Here is a 24,769-nt window from a genome sequence, read left to right on the forward strand (position 1 = left end):
AGAGTTAAGTTATAAAACTGAAAGAGGAAAAAGCACAAAAAAACCCCTCACAAAATCGCTTCACCCCATCAAAACCACGTTTCACGTGACAATAAGGGTTCTGATCTTGCTCACTCTGTTTCCACGCTAGCGTACCTCAAAAACCCCCAAACAACTACAGCACAGGAACAGAAAATCAAGCTCTTGAGTTAGGACCTAACTGAGCTTGCCTGAGGAAATCAGTTTCCTCACATGGATGAATTATAATGCAACTAACCACACAAATTCCAACTGTGCTGCCCTCTGCACTCCACCACAGTATTCCCTGCATTCGATGTTTTGTCTTACTTCCACTGCCCATTGCATGACTGCACGCACCACTTGGTGCAGAATTCAGAAATGCTCAGTGTCGAGTATTATTTTCATAAAGGTACTTTCTGTGAAGTTCACAAGTAAGCTGACCTGCTTCACTTACAGTATAATTTGTGTTTAGGATCAGCATTATGCTTCCAACATGAGCAACAGGCAGCATCTAAACGGAGGTGATTATTATGGAAACTTAGGCCTTTCTTTTCCGCAGTACTTAGGAAATACATTCATTTAAATATTCAAACCACGTAATCTCCTGACTCAAAGTACAGCTTCTCCTTGAGAAGACTGAGCACTCAGCATTTTTGCAAATCAGACCGAAGCTGAGCACATGCAATCAAGATGAATACTCGGTGCCGACCTCCAAAAAAAGCTGAACGACATGCAAGCGTCACATGGGGAGCTGGTGGCAGAGACCAGCACAGAATTCTGTTCTTTACAGCTGCCTCGGTCAGAAGATTATTTTTTGACTGCAATCCTTGCCCAATTCAGCTTTAGGCCGCCTAGCACAAAAACTTGGTGAAGATGGAAGCAACTGAAAATCAGATTTCATATTCATATTGAGCTCTCTCAGCATATCCAACAGTTTGGCTTTAAATATCACCTTCTCCAACTTTTGCCCCTTTTGTCAGCTTTAGAGGCCACAGTTTTTTATTGATTAAATTTTATTTTTTATATATATGCCAAAATGTTGTTGAAATACTAATCAATCAGACTTTGGGATGGGGAGATAAGGGAGCCAATTCTATAATTTAAGCAAATTAAGTGTGAAAGAATGAAGTACTCATTTTGGAGAAGAAAGGTCATTTGATGAAAAATTTCTCAACTAAATGTGAAATACATTAAAAACATACTGCTAATGCAACTCTGCTTTTTTGGCATCATATTTGTTGCTGAACTGCTCATTCATGAACTACTAGCATGAGCTTGAATACAAATGCAATGTTTAAATTACACAGCCCCAATTCAAGACATCTGTGAAGTAAAAAAATAAACTATTTCAAAAAGCCAGGCATTTATCGTGCTAGGGAACTCACATGATAACATTTTACACCTGTCCTTTTGGGTTCCCTTTGGAGGACACTCACACTATTTATGTGTGTAGTGAGCAAACACCTGATCCCATTACAGAGAAGAGATTAACAAACCAGAAGATCTGTTGTGATCTATTGTTCTCTCACTCTTTCTCTCTGTGTATGTATTTCACTGAGCAGAATGACTGGAAGAAACATGAGCAAAAAGTGATAGTAAATTTATTTTTTTTTTAACTAGAGTTTCAGAGCTTGTTTGAGGAGAAATAAGTCCTGATTCCTACTCCTTGGTCCCAGGTCTGTTTCTATTTTGGTTTTCTGGGGGCTTTTTCGGTGGCTCTGGATCAAAATAACAAACAAAGACTATTTTTCAAAATTGATATGGGAACATTCTACTGCCCTTGCACAGCTACCGCAGGGGAGGAGAGACTGGAAAGCAACCTTCACTTCATCACCTGAAGTACACCTGAGCTCTCTTTCTGGAACATACTGTATCTTAACATGTAACATGAAAGCTACTTATCGTTCCTCCCCCAAAAAAATCAGATACGATCTTGTCAAATAAACTATATTGGTTAATTTTAATTATATTGCTGTGTTTTAGCTCCTGGTTAATCAAGACCTTGGTCAGCCTTTACAAGATTTTATCCAAGACTGGAGTTAGTCTGTTAGGATTAGAGTAAGTAACATCCTGCCCAAAACAATATCAAACTTCTTCTCAGTATATATAAATTTTCCACATGTGACAAGTTTAGGTGTGAGTGAGGGGCTGCTCAATAAAAAGAAAAATCTGTATTATCAGTCCAAATAACTGCAGATAAGCCCATGAAGTTATGGATAGAAGTTGACAAACTAACCCAGTATGTTCAACTAGTTTGCTGTTTCATATCCTGCTGAGCCAGAACAGGAAAGGCAAGTGTTTCATCATCAGCTCAAGAGCTCAAAACATGTGAGTATTAATTTTTTTAAAAATCAAAAATACAAGAGAAATACACTTTCCATTTTCTGTGTCGTGAATTGCAAAGCTACAGTTTTGTTTTCTCCTTGAGTTGCTTTGCTTTCTCTTTTGTTACTTTCTACTGTCTCAAGCTTCTGATTTAGATCTGGCTTCTCCTCCCATCCTGCCTTGCTTTGATTTGTTTCACATCATTTCCGAATGCCTTAATTCTTCTTCATAATATTCATATCAGTATCAATCAGTTTTAATCTGTCATGTTAGTGTCTCATTAAAACTTTTTAAAAGATTTCTTTTTCAAATCACATGGCTTATCATTTGTGTACTTCACACTTTTTGTAGTGTAAATACACAAATACACACAAATTTATGTGCATCTAGCTTTAGAGAGGTACTTTTTGTCCAGCCCTAACTAGTCCAGACTTGATCATGCCTTGGAACTTGCAGCATATTTTTTTTGGTTGTGTGTTCAAACATCCTTTTTATTTCAAACAATGGGATGCTATGCCTTTTTTTTCAAATATGGTGCACAACATATTCCATAAGGACGTTACCATCTCCATATTTATAATGCCCAAAGTAAAGGTAGTACCAGAGAGAAACTTAGTATGTATTCCTCAGTTTGTATTCTCCCATGGTATCCTCCTTTTCTCCCCTTCTTCATCTCTTGCGAGGATCAACCACTCTCATCTACAGTGTGACTTTAACAGATATTCATCTTACACTCTGTTACAAACATTTAGAATTATCTCCTACAGGGTTGTCTGAAAAATCACAACTAATTAATGACACAATTTCTAACAAAGTCAGATGTCCTCAATAGTCTGTTTCAGGTTTCCTGTCATAAATCTGCACGTGAAGTGGAAAATATATATTGTTCACTTTCCTAACAAAAGTGAATGCTTTTCTAAAAACCTAATCAATGTATACATACCTTTTTTTCCTTTGCTATACATTTAAAACCTTGATCACATGTCAATACGCTGGAAACAGCAGTCTAAAAAGTTCACAATGATTTCCCAAAAGACTGCTAAACTTGATTTTTGCTTCACTTTCATCTAGCTGCTTTTTGGGGAAGTAAGTTCGCTTCTTTCACCACCATCTTCATTTCATTGGAGTGGAAAGCGAACTGAATGGAACCAGGAAGATTCCACCCACAAAGAAAAAGAAATATACTTCAAATGAGAAGCAGAAAGTGGCAGAAACTATGGACTACAAGTGTTTTGCAGCAAAAGTTAATCACAGCTGTACTCAAATTAGTACAGCTGCACAATTACCATCTGCATACCAGCACGCATGACACGACAACTTCATCACTTTGTTCAAATTAAAGTCCAGCATCACTGAAGTCCTCCTAAATTATTTTGTTTTCAAAGACACGATAAATCCCTAAATTATGTCAACATTCATTGCAGAACATGATCCCAACTCCATTTAAAAAGTGGCTGGCTTATTTTGATGATGACATCACTTAGGAAGGAAGGCGCTTTGTATTAGAATGGCTGGCACCCTGCATCTCTGCTTTCTGACTCCAGTTTATCTTATCCACCTGAGCATTTTCCATCACAAAGATCATTAAGAGGGCATTATTAAATTAGTATCATAATCTGTCTCTGACCCACATAATTTTAAAAAAATCAGAAGATCAACTTTATTTTCCTTACTAATTAAGTGAATAAAACAGCAAGGTAGGAAAATGCAGTAGTGTCAGTCCATGGATATATAAACAACAGGAGCCATACAGATTCCTTTCATCAGTTAAGCAGAGGTAAGAAATAACAAAAAAAAATAAGCTATGATCTCAAAGTAGAAAAAGATCTGATGTGAAGATGATCTTTTATTATGGTAGTTCTAAGATGTCTTATACATTTTCAATTTTATCAAGACTTTAACAGAATAATAAAATTACAGAATCACAGAATCATTGCAATTGAAAAAGACCTTGAAGATCATCCAGTCCGCCTGTTAACCTCACACTGTTGTATTCACCACTAAACTATGTCCCCAAGCACCATAGCCACATGCTTTTTGAACACTTCCAGGGATGATGATTCCACCACTTACTTCCCTGGGATGCCTGTTCAAATGCCTGACCACCCTTTTCAGTGAAGCAGTTTTTCCTTATATCCAATCTAAACCTCCCCTGACACAGCTTGAGGCCATTTCCTCTTGTCCTGTCCTTTGTTACCTGGGAAAAAAGACCTAGCCCCATCTCACTACACTCTCAGGAGAGCACATAGGAGGCTCCCTTGAGTCTCCTTTCCTTCAGACTGAACAACTCCAGCTCCCTCAGCTGCTCCTAGTAACATTTGTGCTCCAGACCCTTCACCAGGTCCACTGCCCTTCTCCGGACTTTCTCCAGCACCTCGAAGTCTTACTTGTCCTGAAGGGCCCAGAAGTGAACATAGGATTCGAGGCGTGGCCTCACCAGGGCTGAGCACAGGGGGACAATCACTGCCCTGGTCCTGTGGCCACACTGTTCCTGACACAGGCCAGGTGCCATTGGCCTTCTTGGCCACCTGAGCACACGATGGCTCACGTTCAGCCAGCTGTCAATCAGCACCTCCTGGTCCTTTTCCATCAGGCAGCTCTCCAGCCACTCTGCCCCAAGCCAATGGTGCTGCATAGGGTTGTTATGACCCCCCAAAAATTGTACTAAAATCAATAAATAATGGTTTATCACTTTTCCATTTCTGAGTGACATAAGAAATGCTTTAAATTAAAACCTTTCCAAGGTAGTGACAATGTCAGAAACAGATACTAGACAGTTCTAAGATTTGCCAGAAAGGCTTCATCCCATCACACAATAAATGAGTTTCTGATTTAACAGAAGAAACAACACATTTGCAGGCAAAGAAAATTCCACTTCTTCACAATTATCTAAACAAACAGATAACATTACAAATAGGAAGCATAAGTCTTATGGGAAAAAGCAAACAATCTCCTCATTAAAAAATGCCCTTGCTAAGCACTTTTACATACATTAGAAAAGTTACAAGTCTGCTGATGCCATTATGCAACCCTTATGCACATATACAAGCTGATTTTCATATACAGTGGAGTGTGATAAGATATAATCAATTACCTAATTGGTATAAAGACTCAAAGAAAACTTCCATGTGTTCCCAAGAAGGGAAAATAATGGCATCAAGTCTCTTTGCAAAACAACAGAGATATAAAAGATTTAGCTTCATATGCCATCTGCAACTGTGATGCCAGACCAATGTTTCCCAGAGAGCTGATCTTTTTTCTACAACTGCATCTAAAATTTCTTTCCACTACGGTACACAGAAAGAAAACCTCCCTGATCTGATACCTTGAGACAAGTTACTTGAAAAGTTTTATTAGCAAAAAATTTAAACTACTTATATGAAGGACCACACCCAAATAACAGATGTTTCAACCACCCTACAGAATGGGTTTTAGTTAACAAATAAACATTAACAAATAAACAAATTTGCAAGCTTGTTCTGAATTAACTTTCCTTCTTAAACAGTTCTAGTCCATCATCTCAAGACTAAGCTTGGACTTTACTTATGACAATGCAATGTATCTTGAATGCACCTTTGAAATCTAAACTAGAATTATTGGTTAATTAAACATGCAGACAATGAATTGCTGACTCCCATGGCCACCTTTTTAAACACGGATTACTTAAGCTAAGGCTTTTGGTAAAATAATACATGCTTCCTTAAGAGTCACTCCACAAGCTCTATGACTAACAAAGCTTACTTTCCTACAGATTTGTGCCATGTGGTTGGTTGACCTTGTAAAGCTCTTCCCATGCCTGAGACATGGATGAAATCACCCTAACCTATGCCAACTCCTTTGGATCTCACATTTTTTCCTCCTCAGTTCAGCCAGTAATAATGTCTCTCCCCCCTTGACTTAATTTTCTGTTGTTATAAATGTCTTTTAAAGATATTTATTCCTCTTCCCTTTGAGATATTTGTCAATGTTTACTGAAAAGGGCTAATAATTCAAAACTAACAAGCAAAGAAACCCTAAGACAGTCAGACACTGTAATCATATTATTTTTTACTGCAAAAACAAGTTTAAACATTGAACTTCTAAGGTTTCAATGAACACCTTTCAAAGAGAAGGGTATCTCTTTAGGTTGGACATCAAGAAGAATTTCTTCATGGAAAGGGTTGTTAAACATTGGTGATGGGGTCACCATCCTTGGAGGTGGCTCAAGAAACAACTTAGCATGGCACTCAGTGACAAGGTGGTGGTCAGCCAAGGATTGGACTCTATGATCTCAGAGGTCTTTTACAAATTCTGATATATAGGGAAAGAATAGCACCTTTTCTCTCACTTGTGTTGTACTACACACAGATGAGAAGCTGCAGTGAATCACAGAAAGCCCAAATTTCTGGAAGCACACAGCTAAGGCACTACTTTGCCTCGAAATTAAGAATGATATTGAATCTCCTACTGGTTTTGACCTAACTAGCCCCTTGCTAAAACAAAGCAATTGTTCTTCAAAAAGTGCTTAACCTCACAAGTTAATGCTTAAGCTTCCCACTAGGCTTTAACTCCATCAACTAGCAGTGCTAATTAGACTGAGCTAGGCAAATCCACCAGGAACACACCTTTAAAGCCTGGACTAGACAAGACTGAACACTAATATAAATTGAGTGGATAAATTTATTAGCATAACCACCTAGCAAATATCCCACTAGGCTTCTAAGCATTAATGCCTATAAGGCGCAATAATATAAACAGATTAAAAGTTTATTGTAACAAAAAACAGTGATGACACATTGTGCTAAGTGAATACACACAAGCCAAACACAATATAAGCTTTGCCTTTAATTGGACACAGGCTAAGATCTTCCAGCATCACTTAAATGATAAAGGTCTAGCTTTAATATTTCTAGGATATGATGGTATTATCTCTATGATGAAACCTTCAGCAAGTCATTATCAGTAACTGCCTTTGGTTCTGAACTGATGATGACAATTCTGCAGTGGAGCTAAGGTCCCCGCAGCCAGCACAAATGCAATGCTGGTGAATGCTACTGCACCCACAGCACCCTCCATACACTGTGAGATGGCCTAACTTTTTACCAAGGGATCATCTATGCTGTGCAGCTACCACAGATAATGGCAAAAGGCAATTTTACCCCCATGTAAAAGCGTAAGACTATGCACAGAAAACTGAGGTTTAAGCCACAAACAACTTGCACCAACTGAGTTCCCTTTCTCCACACTAAGCAAGACTTTAACTCAGAAGAGAGGGCAGCTCATTATTACTTGGACATTTCAGCAACACGTGGGTGAATGGTTATGGACTCGGGCACAGTGGTGTCATGCAAGCAGAAACCTGTATTCTCCTCTTACTACAGTTTCAGGTGCAAAACTTGCAGAACCACAGGATATAACAGCACCCACAGAGTACAGACTACTTTGGAGATGAATACAAGGAGGATTTATTCATTTAGTATTTCTATTTCTAAAAAAAAGCCATATAGAATAATTCCAGATTATTTTCTGCTCAAGCTCTCCAGCTTTTTGCAGTTGTGCAGTTTTATTTGAGGTTATCACACAACTGGGAAATCTTGCTGCCTGAAACATCGAACAGATTAAAATGCTGTGGTTTTTCTAGAACTATCTTACTGGAAACCGTCCTTACATTCAAACCCCTCTAAAGATGTTAAGCATGTGCCAATCTGCCTATTTTAGGCTTGTCTTCCATCCATCTCCTTTATAAGGGCAAAGTTTTCCAAGTGTGAAACAATCCAAAGCACTGGTTATATATTTTAAATGTCATGCTAAAATCCTAATTAAATTACCAAACAACTGTTCAATTATTTCCCCATAACTTTTGCAAAATAATGTAGATTTCAGTCCCCCTCAACCCACACTACCGCCTTTCAGAGTTTAAATCCAGAACTAAATGGAATGACCACACTACACAAAGTTTAACAAACACATGCTTTCATAGTTTTCTATTTTTTTCATCATCCAACAAGTAGACCAAATAAAACAGATTTTATAGGAGGAGACTTTTCAGTGGACTATAGAAAAAAATTTCCTGATAGTTCTTAACTGCATTTTAGAAAAATCAGTATATATAAAAATTCTCCCGTAAATTTACTTCAATATGGCACGAAAAACTGACAGAAAAGACACAGCAGTACCATAACAAAACAAAAAGTATTTCTACAGACTGGCTTTCTCTTATGCAAGTTAAGGCCAGATACCAATTGTATGCATGTGGCTTCCCGTGAATGACGTAACCAACAGCAGAATTCCAGTCTTATCAGAGACCTAAATGCTTTCCCAAAGACAATGTACTCAGTTTTTCTGACTACTGAATCTTTCTTGCCTTTTCAATTCATGAAACCTTGGCTCCAACTTGATGAATGCTCAGATTTGATAGAATTTGAAAACAGACAGATTTCCTAAGATGTCTGATGTTTGGCCATAACATCATGATTCTTATTCATGAAGCACAACAATAAAATTTAAAAGTAGTGCAAAAAAGTGGAAAACAAAACCTTTAAAAGGCACTGTACTCACCATTCCTTCACTGATTTAATATCATTCTAGAAAACTTCGGAGATGTTAGATATGCAGCTCTCATTCTCATGGCAGAAGGCACTTATTTCCAACTCTAAATTATAATCTGAAGCCTAGCAGAGTGTTGGGGATGAGACAAAGGGTACACTGGTATTTTGGTTTGGTTTTTAATATACTGGTCTACAAATAAAAACCAAACAAATACACCACCACCAGCCTCCAAAAAACAAAGTCAAGATCCTGAAACAATAACTATTTTCCATCCCTGACTACAGCAGAAACAGTCCATCCTCACAGCCTCCTGCTCTTCAACATACAGTAACTGTGGTTGCAGCTAAAAAATGCTTTAAGTCAACTGAAAATAAGAGAAGCATTCTGCTGTATTTTTAATTTTGCTGTATCTTTATGGCCAATCTTTGCTTGCAGCCTTTGCAAGTCAACTGTTTCAAGCAGATGGGAAATAAAAATAGTATTCAAAATAGAGGCAAAAAATCGTTTTTAAGGCAGTGAAATGAAGAAAGCATTACTCTACTGAATCCCAGTTATGTTAGAGAGCACTCTCATAAGATCCTATGAAACCCAACTAAAAGACTTAAAACCTGAATAAACAGATACAGGCTAGAAGTGTAGGTATCTTGCCATTTTACAGGACAATTATTGGAATATTAATTTTCCAATCTACTTCCAAAAATTCAATTCATATTCTAACTCACCCTCTTTTTTAAGTTCTTATCTGTGATGAATTCACTCTTTCAGCATTTGTAGCCTTCTTGCCAAATAGTAACAGTATATAACTGTACTTAACTCTTTAATATACTACTATTATGTGCAAAACTTTTTATATTTCATAGAAGAAAAAAAATTGAGTGAGGATACTGGGAGTTTCACTCCCTCTGCAAAGAATGTAACTGGGAAAACTGTAAAACTTAGGGTTTTTTTCATTATTCCGCAAAACTGGAGCAGAGGGCAAGAAAGGCAATGTGTACAGGCAATACTAAAAAAAATTCCAGCTCATTTCCATAGTCAAAGTTTATTTGAAAGGTCATTTTAGAACCACTGTATAATTCAAACCTCACTGCCGCCTAGTAAACCTGCAGAAAACAACATTTTGCCACCTATCCTAAAAGTGGACAACAAATACACATTTCTGGTCTCTTCTCACTTCTTTGTAGGACAATTCCCTGTTTACCTCCAGGAAAGGCAGAAAGAACAAGCACATCATAAAGGTATGTCACTGCTCAACTCCTTGACACATACTCTTTATATTTCAGTCTTCATGGAAACTAAAATCACCATGCTTTCTCAGTAAGTTCATCATGCTAAAAAGAGACTTTCTTGTGAAGAAATGAGGAAGGCAAAAGAGATGTCCCTCAGAACAGTCTGTACACACACCTTAGTGACAACAATCTCTTCAAGAAATCTTGAAAACCTATATGGTTTGATCTTTCTATTTACATTTTTGCATCAAAGGACACGCCTCAGAACATTGAAGTGCACAACAATTACTTAAGAGTGAACATGGGGAGTCAGGAATTAAACTGCAACGTCTCTCATGCAAACAATTATCATGTTCTCAATCAGACTAAACTTGTTTCCACAGAAATGAACTATCCCCCTTATGATTATATTTGAGGAGCTGGTCCTTAATATAGCCAGATATAACATGTCAGTGCATAATAAAATATTTCAAAGGTTGAAATACTTAGCAAAGAGACTAGAGGTTAAGAAAGTGATTAAATGAGGCTCTCAACCCAGGCAGCAACTTCAAGACATACTAGGTGCTGTATTTCCACAGAAAATGTTTCCTTCAGACATGAAACAAGCAACCTTAGGACCTTTCATTAACATCCAGCATACTACAGATGTATTTGATTTAGGAAGCTGTGTCAACATGACTTCAGTAAAGTTATCTTGCTTTTCAATAAACACAGTCAAAATGAAATTTCTCACAAGGATTCTAATATTTCAGTTACATTAATTGCAAATTCATAAATCTTTTTCTAGTCTTCAATGCCAACTCTGCCCCACCCACACTCCATGGAGAACTTAGATAAACAAGCCAAACAGGCAAGAAAGTCTCACACATTTGAGCTTGGTATACATTAAGTGCACTTTATGCAAACATTCTGTTATGTAAACATTTATGAATAATTTCTTTATATTTAAATTTAAAAATTCAAATGGAAATACAAGGCTGTATGACACAAGGGTTGTTTTAATTAGTAGAAATAAATTAATTTTTGTTAAATGTCTGCTCATTTAAACAACCAGAGCCTATGCTTGAGTTTTGAGGGGGGGAAAAAAAAAAGTCATACGACAGTATTGGTGAGAGAAGCAAGATGCCCATACCAAGCACACTAAGAAATGTGGAGATATCACTGCAAAAAGACAGTTTTTGTTTTAGCAGTATCTTGGCATGGGTGGAAGTGAATTAGCATTACAGCAAGCAAGTGAATACATCTGCAAAGCAAAACCTACAGACACGTAGTTTGTATTAGCAACGATACATACCAAGTTGTTCCAGAAAGACCTTGCCACTTAGAACAGAATATTTTCGTACTCCAGCCACACAGACCCCAGAGACTCAACCCACATTTCCTGATTTCTACAACAAAGAGTGTCATTAGCTACGAGCATCATCAGGAATGCAGTACTACAGTAACCATACTTAAAGAAACCTTTCATCTAGTTTGGGAAAAACAAAAGTATGGTGAGACTGGTATGACAAGTCAATCAACTTTTAAGCTATTAACCTTAGCTTCAAACAAGACAGCTCAACTAGTAAGCACACAGTCCTACACATACAGAACCTGTGCTCAACTCAAGTTAATACAAGTATTAAATGTTCAATTTAGTCTGCTTATTCTAATTCTCTACTTCCTTTTGTTTTCATTTAATTCATCTATCAGATAATGCATAATTTCATAAGATTTAGCTGCTAAACAGAAGTCTCAAAGAAGGCTCTCTTTGCTACAGAACTCCAGCACTGGATTCTATTAAGAGCAGAGATTCAAGAGTTATTTTACTAACATGCTGCTCCTCAAAAATATCTGTACTACTACGTTGGAGTTATAACTTTTCTGGGTTTATCTTTTTCTGCAAGTTGTGTTTAAGTGTTGATTTTAATAAAGCACTAAAATATTCTTCTGTACTCAGACACAGCTGAGTCTTATAATTCCTAGTAATCTCATGACTTTTAATTCCTTACATTCTTGTATGCAATTTTGCTATGCCACAGCCAGTCTAGCTGCAATGGGAGCCAAGACCTCTCTATTCTGACCTGACCCTGTGATTATGCCTCTTAGTGTTACACCTTTTGCCATCTTAGTATGTTTTACTAAAACAACACTACTGCATATATTTTTACTCTAGCTTATCCTTATAATAGCCTATTTCATAAAGTACATTATGAGAACAATGTGCACAGATGAGGAACACATCAAGACAAACAAAAAGAAGTCCCTTAGGCATCTCATGTAAAACACAGAAAAACTCTACTATATTTTTGAAAAAAAAAAAAAAAGTGGAGGGGTGTGGAAGGGGTGTAAGAACCAACACGTAGCTGCTGGAGAATATATCATTCCTACGTCACCTGACCAGAGAACGTAAGATGGGGTATTCATGAAATGTCTTCCAGCAACCCCACAAATCATCTTGCCTGGAACAAACCTCTGTTTCCGTCTCTCTTCAGACAACTAACACCTCTCCTTATGTTCCCAAGCTGGCTGTAGCACTGCCATTGATTTCTTGACTACATGTGTGCACTGAGCTTCTAAAGATCACAGGTTAAGTAGTAGAGATAATCCTGTTGCAGTTATCTGTAATTTGTTCACATAAATGTTGATTACATTGGCCAGGCTGGTGGAATAAAACCACTTGCTGTTCTACAGCATGACAGCAGAGCCCTGTGTGCAGCTCAGCTAAAAAAGTGCAATGGAGATGGTATTCCTGGCACAGAACTCTATTTTCTTTAGCCTGCAATTCCTTCTGTATTTTGTTTACCAGTGGCATTACATGAACGGTTGTATCAGTAAAAACTGCAACTTTCAGGTAGCTTATGTTCTAAAAAGCTTTTTTTTTTAGTTCCTAAGTTAATTACAATCATTTGTGTATGTGCTTATTTAATGTCAGAGCAATATGAAGCAAAAAAATACCTGAAGGACAACTGAAGTATCTTGATTAATCTAAATCTTGATTAATTTAAATTTTTTAAATATATTTCTGAATGAAAACTGTAGAACTCCTCAGATTTCAGCAGCACTCTTCTTCTCATCAGCTTGCTTTTCATTAACTGTTTGATTCTCAGATCTCTATAAACTGCCACTCCAGAAGTCAAGCTACAATTAGTCACTGAAAGTGCTTGCTAGATGAGATTAAGAGAGTTCCAGTTGCATCCTGATTAAATCTACACACACCAAACAAATTAACTTTGTAATCAAAGCTATCAAATATATTTGCCTTTTACAATTTGAACAAAACTTTTGGTTTTCAGCATGGATACCTGGGGAAGCAAGAAATTTAAAACTGCAACATGCCTGCCAGTTTCAGATTTTGGACCAACCGGCCAGTGCCCTCTCAAAAAAGAGAGAAGAATATTCTAGATGGCTGAGAAGTTTAATGAAAATCAGGAGCGGGTAACTCAGACATCCTTAAACTCCCTCTTTTTTTTTTTTTTTTAAGCAAGTTTTTTGGTCATTCACAAAGACCCTATTCAGCATTAAAGCCTCTGTCTTACACTCTGCATGGGTTTCCTACTATTCTCAAGACTGCTGTTTGCATGGTAGTGATTTCTGTAGATTTGGAAAAAACTGTCTTCTAGTACAGATCATAATAATTCTTCGTCCAACAGTTAAGTACATAATACACACATACCATCTAGCAACCAAAAAATTCATTATTCCTAAAAAGTTCAGAAACGATGATAGTCAAAAACCTGTAATTTCAGTTTTGCTTTTAAAAGAATGAAGTTTCTAGTAATTTTAGGACATTTGTTTTTCAAAGTTGAATTTGACCCAGTGCAAGCCAGGCCACTGAGATGAAAATGCCAGGCATACCCAAAAACATCAAATCATAGTCTTTTCAACACAGTCTCAATGTCAAACAGCAACAATGAAAAAAAAGAAATAAAACAAAGACTTATTGAGGTCAATGGGACATTTCAAATAACACTGCTATGTACTTTCTAACGAGACTTGTTAGAAACTCAACTGCCTAACTACTTTCATCATAAAGGATCTTGAAAGCTTTTCAAGCAGAAGTGCCTACACCTCAGTGGTTTACAGTATACCTTTGATATTCAGTAGAGGAAATCCCCATGGGCTATGCAACTGTTTTCATTTTGTCCCATGAAATTCTGTTCACTTCTAGATGATGTATACGCTGGTGAAGTCCAAATTTTTCTCCTCTCTTGCATTCCTGCAAATTTTTGTTAGCATACCGTAGTTATAACCACTGGTTACAAAGCAGGGCTCGTTTCACCACCAAAGCAGCAATATAAATGTCAGAATAATTTTAAATGGTCAGCAGAAAACTCTTTCCTTCAGCATCCTCTCAAAGGAGACCTTCCAAAAAACACTATGAGGGCCAGAAGATCCCTTACCTCCAACCATGACAGAGTGGTTCTAAAAAAACCAGAATTAGCACATAGCTAAAGCAGCCAAAACTCCACAAGGTGGTAACAAAGAAAATAATTTCCTTCAGTCTCAGACAAGGGAAAATAATGCATGATCAATCATGACCAGGATTTTTCTTGCCCATCCAAACACTTAAAACCCACAGTGAACCACCAGCATATCAAAGACAAAGATGGCAGACAATTTTGTAGATTAGCTGAAGACATTTCTGTAATTCAGTTGAAAACTTTAAGGCATCACTGCTCCAATTCAAAATTAAAACCTTATTGCTTCCCACTTATTAAACCCCAGAACGTTCCTGCATATATTATTACAGAATGTAAATTAGGTTAAACACTCAAGTGTTTGAAACATGGGAAATGGTAGCTTGACAGTCATCAGTGCTGCTTTGGATATTCTACTGTGTCATGCAAACGCATTATGATTAAGTTTTTTACCTAGGTAATATAATTCCTTCATTAACTTTATCTTCTTTACTGTTAAGAAAAACATGCTGAGAAAGGCAAATGAGTACAGCAACCAAATATAAGTAGAGCAGGACCCTCCCTCCCATTGAATAGCAACTTCCAGATGACGAAGTGACTCTCATTCACATATTCTAAATTCATTGCCACAGGAAAATCTCTTCTGGCAAAATGCTTTTCTTCCTCAAGATACCAAGTACTTTTTTTCAGTATTAAAGCTTTGGCCTAGGGAACCTTGAACTCTGAATTTCCTTTTTTTTCTCCCCCTCCCTTCCTGCTTCAGAACAGAGAAGCACAGAACAGAGTTCACAAATGATGGTAGCACCAGAGCAGGATGCACATTACATACTTCCGCCTCAAATGGAAGCCCATACATACTTTCACCACACTTTAAGGACCACTGCTAACTTTATTTAGTGCCCCAATTCTGTGACTGGGGGGATAAAAAACAAATCGGTTGACAACTGTCGTGCTCTTAATTTCCCCATGTCTATTAACTCCTGCCCTATCATTTCTGGTCACAGGACAGACACAAAGCTGATCATGCTGAGTGAAGTACTGAGGTGCATACTGTGGGAATCAGCCACAGCCCTCATCCACAGCTGCAGGTTTCAACTGATCCTACTCCAGGAAGGTTCAGGGCTGCAGCTGTTACCCAATCAGAGAGATAATCTCAAAGAGAGGCCAATACTCTCTGAAATTTTCTTCTTGTTGCTTCAATTTGCATGGAGCTATCCCTGCCGTCCCACCCTCCTTCCCCAATTGGCGAAACTACACTGAAGAGACAGTGACACTGGAAACATGGAATGGCTGAGGTTAGAAGGGATCTCTGGAGATCATCTAGCCCAACCCAGTGCTCAAAGCAGGATCAGCTACAGCAGGCTCCACAGGACATGGCTGAAATGGGCCTTGAGTATCTCCAAGGATAGAGACTCCTCAGCTTCTAAATGCAACAACTTAAGTCTAAGAAACTTTTTTCATTTATGATGAGCCCAAACACTATTTGGACATTCATGCCCTGATATAGTTTGAACTATGAAAGACTCACCCAACTTTGGGATTGTATATGCCCTAAAGACACCTGAAAGAAATATGCTTTGCTGACCACAGTCACCAGACTCTCCAAGAAAAACTTCCCAAATCTATATTCATATAATCTACAGGCTAGAGCTCAGTGGTTCTGTATGGTGTGAATTAAGCGTTCAAAGAAACATTTACAGTTTTTAAAAAAAGATCTCCCAGAGTAAATAATCTTTAACAAGAAAAGTTCTTGAAGAAATACCAAAGTAAAGGAAGAAATCTACTAAGGGGAAAAAGTAGCACATTTTTAGTACTACAGAGACTAGAGAGACATGGAGGGTAAAATTACATTGGAAGAAGATTTCAGGAAGACCTCTATCAGACACCAAGCAGTCTTAGAAGAAGAAAAACATCTTTACCAAGAAGAACCAGCATATCAAACCTTAACATCACAACAAGAGTCATACTTTGATACACACTGAGATGAAGGATGAATACCTGACTCCAAGGTATGTAATCCTCCAGGTATGTAATCCTTAACAGCCCCACAGAACTGATGTAACTTTGACACAAGAGGTGTGCCTGCTTAGAGAAACTCTCATGAATTCTCCTATCCCCTTGTTTAGCCAGCTCTGTGCAGCAAGTAATGCTGAGCCACACCTGGGCATCTTTGATCTTTCCTTCTTCAGAGAGAAGAATAACCAGTAGCCCAGACAGATGGATAAAGTGGGTCAAAGTAATTCTTCATAACATGAAGATTCTTTCAGGCAATGGATCACCTGTCTCCTGGATCTGGCTCCTGCAGCCAGAACACGTGACAGAGGCAACTTTACAGCAGGACTCTGGTACTGAGACAGCATCTCAGAGTCACACCAGAACGTAATGAAATTTTCCACTAAGAATAATTTTAGACAGGTATTGCAGACTTCTCAGAAAGCCTCACAGAATTCCCACAAGTCTCCATTGACAGTTTAGAAATGAGGAGGGGTGGAATGCTAGAAAACAGGCCCTCTACATAACTGTCATCCAAGAGGCATTTCAAAGACCAAATACTTTGATTTTAACCACCCTGCTTCTTTAGGGCTGCCCCTAGGCTACCAACAAGACAGGACCTGTCTGCTCTCCCGATAATGAAATAAAAAACGCAGGTGCAGTCACAGAGAGGACCCTCCAGCACACACATCAACATCAAGCACTGTAGCAGTCTAGCACTCACTTGGCACAGGAAAGACATACAGCCAAAGTAGATGGGTGGCCAGAAAAGGGGAGTCTGTAGGGCAAAATTCTGGACATTCTGGAGCTAAGCATGTACTGACTGCTATCTTACACAGACCTTGGTATCAAGAAACAAAAATCAAAGTGAACAACTCATGACTTACATCATGGTAAAATACAAAGAGCTTAACTAGAACTTACCTTTAAAAGCAACTCCTAATTACCTTCAGGTAAAGAGGAGAGTACAGCTATATGTGACAAGGGCACAGCTGATGCTGCTGTACCTTTGCTGGAGGGCAAAGCACACACACCAGCTCTGGGCAGCTGTGCACATCTGATATCCTGCATGAACAGCTACCCTGGGCACTCTGGGCATACACCCAGCATACCAGGTTTCAACTCAAACATGAGCACAATGAAATAATTACATAACAAGAAATTGCCTTTAAAAATCAAAGCCAAAAGTTACTAGATTCAAGAGGTCTGCTAATGTCACAGAAATAGCACTACAGTTAGACTGAAAAAATGCTGCTATTTTCAAGTATTTCTAATCACACAAAATCACATACATAATTACTAGGTTGGAAGAGACCTTCCAAGATCATCGAGTCCAATCCACACCCTAACACCTCAACTAAACCATGGCACCAAGTGCTTCATCCAGTCTTCTTTTAAACACATCCAGAATGGTAACTCTACCACCTCCCCAGGCAGACCATTCCAGTGCTTTATCACTCTTTCTGTAAAAAACTTTTTCCTGATATCCAGCCTATATTTCCCTTGGCACAGCTTAAGACTGTGACCTCTCCTTCTGTCAGTTGCTGCCTAGTGAAAGAGACCAACCCCTTAAAAGTGGTAAGGTCACCCCTGAGGCTCCTTTTCTCCAGGCTAAACACCCCCAGCTCCCTCAGCTGTTCCTCTCAGGGCTTGTGTTCCAAGCCCCCCACCAGCCTTGTTGCTCTGCTCTGGATGTGCTCAAGCCTCTCAACGTCCTTCCCAAACTGAGGGACCAGAACTGGACACAGCACTCCAGGTGTGGCCTCACCAGTGCCGAGCACAGGGGAAGGATGACCTCCCTGCTCCTGCTGGCCACACTATTCCTGACACAGGCCATGAGCCATTGGCCTTCTTGGCCACCAGGGCACACTGCTGGCTCATGTTCAGCTGTTGACCAGTATCCCCAGGTCCCTTTCTGCCTGGGCACTGTCCAGCCGCACCGTCCCCAGTCTGTAATGCTGCAGGGAGTTATTGTGGCCAAAATGCAGGACTAAGCACTTGGACTTGCTGAACTTCATCTTATTGGACTCTGCCCACCCATCCAACCATTCCATGACTCTCTTCAGAGCCTTCCTACCTTCCAACAGATTGACCAACACTCCCAGCTCAGTGTTGTTCGTAAATTTACTAATGAGAGACTCAATGCCCTCATCCATGTCATCAATAAATATATTGAACAGAACTGGCTCCAGCACAGACCCCTGAGGAACACCACTGGTGACTGGCTGCCAACTGGATGCAGTACAGTTCACCACCACTCTCTGAATTACATATAAGAAACTAAGAACCAAAACCTGAAAGCTTTACTACACAAGCAACTCAGACTTCATTCTACAACTTTTCAGCTTGAACACAAAAATAAATTTAATCATTTTAAACTTTTTCTGTTACTGTCTGCAGTTCTGCAATGGCACTTTGATAATCTTCAAGTCAATATGTCCATAGCAATCAGTTACAAAAGCTGGACTTGCTCACATGTCATAAGTGCTGAATCCAGGAAAAAAAATTAGCACACCTAATTTCCAGCTCAGGAGATAACCCTATTTAATAAGGTACATGTTACTCTGTTACTCTCTTACATGTTATGTAAATGTTTTCTTTAAAAACAAAAAAAAGAAAAAAGAGAAGAAAAAGAAAAAAGAAAAAAAAAAAAAAAAAGAAAAAAAGAAGAATGTGTTTAATTGCTGCTTTGAAAATCCAGGCTCATGAAAAGTCCATATGTGGAAATGTATTTATTCTCATTTTTAAGTGATTCCACATGTACAGTTACTCAAGTGTAAAAACTTACACATCTTCCAATACAGCAGACCAAACACTAAAAAGCTGGAAAAATGTTGTAATAGTAGATTTATCTAAGAATAAAATCACGACAGTCAGTGTTATGATTTTTACAGTACTAACACTACTAAAATGCATGTTCATGCAGTGGCCAAAAGAATTATACAATAGGCTTAGAAGTAAATATTAAAAAGCAGCAGGTTTCCAAACAGTGATTCAAAAGGCCATGGTTGGCACATGGCTCTATTTAGGGCATTTTCCCTGTAAGTCTCCATTAGAAATGCATGGTGGTCTTGAATATACTGAAGGAGGAGAACTGCTTCATTGCTAAAAAGTTCTGGAATATCCTGTCTCAATTTGAGTTAAAAAAAAACCAACAAAAAATACACACACAAAAAACCCCCAGTATGTTTCAAAAGTCAAATAGTTAACCTTTTCTTTCATACATATTCAATAACTATCAGAGGTTTTATAGAAACAGTACCCAAGTAAAAAACAGTTACTAAATAATGTTTTTAAATATATCCAAGCTATTTTGGCAAATTGGCGTCTTTGAAGCTGTGTTCCTTTTTTATAGTCTGAAAAGTAGAGGCTGCTCATCCTAATCAATTATATAACCCCTTTTAAATCTGAAAAGCAAATATAAACTCTCACGAGTTTTTCAAGACCTGAAGGCCCTCTCATTAATTAGCTTTAAAAAGCCAATTAAAAGAGGTTTTTTGAACATCACTCAGACAATGTTTTGTTTAAATAACTGCTTAGGAAACACCATTCTATTCAATATTTAAATTCATAGTTTAAACAACTCACTGAAATTCTGCAGCAGGATTCACTATCCTTGGCAAACAAATCAGAAGCATTACTTTATTCCTTAAATAGTCGTAAAACTCCCCACCAACGAGTAACAGATTTGTCAGAACTCGACTATCTTTCATTTACCTTTACATGATATGTAAGCACAGGAAGCAAGCAGGAAGTTATTCCTTAGCTTGAGCCAGCCCTTAGCTTGAGCCCAAGCACAGGAGCAATTTCTGCCCACCTAAATCAGTATAGTAACACCTATCTTTGTGCTAAGCTGGAACACCAGCCTTTCAGGTAGACACAGAATGCTCATTTCAAAGTGGCATGGATCTGTATATAGTCCAGAGTATGTAATGAACCTTAATTTTATGCATGGCTGACAAACAAACTCATGTTAAAGGGTCTGTTCACCTTCAGAAACAGTACAACAAAAATACCCAAAATACAACACACGTTCCACTGGCATTCAACATTCAAAACCTATCAGTGGTTAATGACAACCTGATTGCAAAGATACTCACAGAGCCATAAGGGGGGAAAAGGAAGGTGCTCCAAAAGTCTCACCCACCTCCAGGATGGACTTAAGGCATTTCAAATTGCTAACAATTTCACTATCATTATTGCTATTAAACTTCCTATGGCCTCAGAACTACTACATCCTGGCAATACTATATTGCTCCAGAACTGAGCTTTTATTCTTCCTGATACCTACTGCATTTACTTTTTAGTTTGTCCACCTGACAAAAAGCCAATGCACTTTGCCAAGACACACACCTCAGACAGGCAGTTAGTACGTACATGTTTCAGACTGTATTTTTTACTGATTAGTCAGATTTACATAGTACTGACAAAATCTGATTTTTCTTCCTAACACAGCTACATATTAAGCTATCCTTTTTTGCTGTTTATAATGTATAAAATCATCCTACCAACCATCCATTATGATGAACTCTTACAAACCTTTGCATATGTTCGCAATCCACCCAGAAACAAAACCACGAAGTAATAAAACTATTTTTTTCTTTAAGTTTCAGAAAGTGTTTATTTAAGGTTAAATTATTATTTTCTTCCTGTAATAGCAACTTTTTCAAAGTTAGTTAAAATGTTTGCTGTTACAACCTCTACAGGTTGCTAAACACTTTCTGGGTACAAAGTCACAAGTTCTGTGGAATGCTGCTCTGTGTACTCTGCCTCTGCCAGCTCAACTTCCCTAGGTAACACATGCACCACACAAATACCAGGTATAAGTGAGGAGTTAAAGGTCTGTGCTTTTACATTTGTTATCTACAGAACACACAGCAGGTTCCACTTGACCACTCAAAGCATCATCTTCTGGGTTCCCTATGATCACAGCAAGTGCTGTGTCAGTGCATCGCTTCCATGCAGGCAAAAAGATAATCCAGTAATTCAAGTAATCACAGGATTGGTACAGAATTTAATAAAAAAACAGAACAAGGTTTCCCAACCCTATGATACAGTGAAAAGGCATGTCAACACTCCCTCAGTTTTAGATTTCATTACTTTTTGGGGAAAAAAAAAAATCCCCCCAAAGTGTTATTCCAAGTAGCATTATTCTAAATAAACAATGGGCTTCCATTAATGTATGGTATTAGTAAACAAGTATATATGGTAGCATGTCAAACAAATGCAACACATTTCAATTCTTGAAACAAGTGTCTTTGTGAACTAGGATTTCAAATAAACGCCTTGAAACATTCAGGGTCCTCTTACATGTTAAACAACTAATATGACATATGTTAAAAGTTAAGACTGAGATTACTGCCTGAACATTCCTGCAAAACTTATATTGTGCTTCATAATATTTGGAAAAGACCCAAAGGGCAAAACATGAAGCCTCCTGTCAAATGAGCCCTTTTCCAGGGCAACATATCCCATGTCTGACAAATCCTGAAATGTACAAAGGGGCAACCAAGCAAAGATTGCTAAACACGCTAAAGATCAATACCTTTGCACAAGCAGCACAACCTGGAGAACTAAGCATGGGACTGGCTGCTGCAACAATTCTATTTATGCTGCTGCAGAAACAAACATGTATCTTCCTGGTTTCTTACATGAACAAATTGATGTGCAGTTATAATTACACAAGTTCTGTAAAATTCCCTGAAGAGTGCTTGATGTCCCAGTAAAGCATGAAAGTGTGTCAAGGAACAAACTATTACTGCCTCTGTTTTTAGGAACCTTGGCAGTAAAAAAAAAAAAAAAGAAAAAAAAAAAAAGAAAAAGCAGAAATGACTAAGCCAAAATAACTAAAATGCTCACATAAAGCCAGACAACATGACAGAGGTATTAGAAATCTCAACAACCTCAGCAACTGCTCCAACTGTCAAAATTAGCATTCTTATTAAAAAGATGGCACGATTTTGGTTTGCTTCTGTAAAACATATAACAGTCCACTAAACAACTAACTCCACAAAGTAAATGTTAAATACAGACTATTATCAGATTTTTTTTCTTCTGGCTTATCTTAAGGCAGCTAATGAGAGCTTTTATGAAACACCTTGTACAAATATCATGAGAGAATAGCTATGCAAACAAATTTTAACAACATTTCTCCTTGCAGTCCCTCTGAACACAAAAAGTCACAAATGACTACAACTGGGACTAGAAAGGCCTTGCATATATATTAGAGGTGCCATCAGAATTCATTCCTTCAACTGTGCTTCAAAAAAGGCTCAAGCATATCCTCATGACAGCAGATGTGTTCAAAATGCTATCAGGAATAAATACTACCATATCAATAATTTATATTCAAAGAAAACTCTTCCTATCACATAAAACTTAAAATCCACAGTTCTGCAGCTAAGTTGAATAGTACCCTGACCTATCAAATCTACATCTCATTAAGGTTTTTTACAAGAACAAACAAAAAAAAAATTAGTAATTAAAAAAAAAAAAAGCAGGGGGACAGGAGGAAAGGAATTTAAAGCAAGAGCAAGACATGAATCCAGTTTTTATGTGAAAACAAGGTAATATAGTTCTGAAGTGCTTCTGACAGTAAGCAGAAAATGTTAGTCATCCCAAGAGTTGGAATATATACCTGGTTTGCCTGAGGTCTTTCCCTCTCAATATTGTTGATTTCTGACCAAAAGTTAATTTAAAATAAGCTAGTCATATCTACCAAAGTACAAAAACATGTAACAACTACAAGTTAAGTTCAAAACAGGTAAATTTCTATTGATCTACAGAAGTAAATCTTCTTTTCAATCCTGCAAAGAAATTAAATGTTCTAATCAGCAAGCGAATGTAGATTACTCTCAAGCCTGTGTGTACCCAAACGCACAAATGGAAAGAAAGGAGATGCAGTAAAACCTGTTCCAACTTGCTGTACATTAGAAATCTGACACTCATATTTCATAGGAGCCAAAGTAAATGAAAATGCAATGAAAAGCAAGCTAAGAACAAGGTAGAACCATAAAGTACAAAGCTTCCACACATTATGGTATTGGGGAAATTCACTGAAACACATTTTTGTAGTTTAAAAAGGGCAAAAAGAAAAAAAAAGATTATTTATTCTTAATTCTATTTTGAACACACACACACACACACACACACACACACACACACACCTGTCCTTCAGAAGCGTCCTTGGATCTTAAATTAAACATACTTTCCCCACAGATCATGAAATTGGCCCCATCAGACTCAAATGTTTGTCTAAAGATAGGTAACTAAACCAACCACCCATAACTCAGCAGAAAAAATGTTGAAAAAAATGGATTTAAGAGTACTAGTAGTTTACCATGAGGATTTGAACTTTATGTATAGCAGTTTTCTGAAATTACAAATCTGAAGAACAACAGTTCAAAGAAAAACTCTCACAAAAAGTAATTTCAAATACACAGAAAATCCACTTGTCCTTTTGTGTACAGGCCATTCAAAGATTGCTTTCCTATCACAACTCTGTTGGGCTATTTGTGGGATGACAGGTAATTATTTACACACAACTTTTCAGAGCAAAGATGGACATAACGTGCAGTTAAGACAGGCAAATGAAAGGCAGCTGATGCCTGCACTGACACTCTCCAAACACTCCTGACGTAGAAGCCTCCTTCAAAAGAATTCCCACCAATTTACAACAGGAAAGGAATCATCCCTAAGTAGCTAGGCTGAGATTTTACTCTGCAATTGGTTATATGACATTCCTGGTGACAAAAGCTGTTGACATTAAGGTTGAATAGTCGAATTTGCGCTAGAAGAGAAACCACCTTGCATATCGCTTTCAAGTTTTTTTTCCACTCCTGACAGCACTTGAATAGCCCAATAATTTTGTCTAAAAGTTTAAGTCAGTTTTTACCAAATGCAATAGAGGAAAGAAGTCTTATACTCTGTCTTACAAAGACTGCTTAACTTGCTTTTCAGTGACATAGGCCAGTGGTACTTTGTCATTGCCTTTGAAATCATCCGCCATTTCTTCTTTAACTCTCCAGTTCCTAGGAAATGCATAAACTCCGTGCCCAAATGTTTCAGGACTCATTTTCCCCGAAGGCCATTCCTCAACAGGACGAGCTCGCACATGTGGCCAACTGCTATATTAAGGAACAGGATTAGTATCTGAAAACCGATCAACATCCACATCACCGCTGGATAGAATAATTGGAATTTACTGCAGCATCGCTCATCGACGGGCCCGCAGTCAGCTCCCAGCATTGCCCGCGTGGTGCACCAGAACAAGAACGCGGCTTTAAAAACTCAGTTGTT

General features: G+C 38.0%; 1 protein-coding gene across 3 annotated transcripts in view; it reads right to left on the reverse strand.

Annotated features, from left to right (window-relative positions):
• NCOA2 (nuclear receptor coactivator 2) overlaps nt 1-24,769 on the reverse strand; it is a 190,624-nt gene that overhangs the window by 134,377 nt on the left and 31,478 nt on the right. Inside the window, exon 1 of one of the 3 annotated variants that reach the window (XM_038127373.1) lies at nt 20,572-23,577. The exons of the other annotated variants lie outside the window; for them this stretch is intronic. The gene's annotated coding sequence lies outside the window, so the exon portion shown is untranslated. Of the gene's footprint in view, nt 1-20,571; nt 23,578-24,769 lie in introns of those variants that run through there. 3 annotated transcript variants of the gene reach the window in all.

Source organism: Motacilla alba, chromosome 2 (genome assembly GCF_015832195.1).
Source record: "Motacilla alba alba isolate MOTALB_02 chromosome 2, Motacilla_alba_V1.0_pri, whole genome shotgun sequence".
Lineage (NCBI taxonomy): Eukaryota > Metazoa > Chordata > Aves > Passeriformes > Motacillidae > Motacilla > Motacilla alba.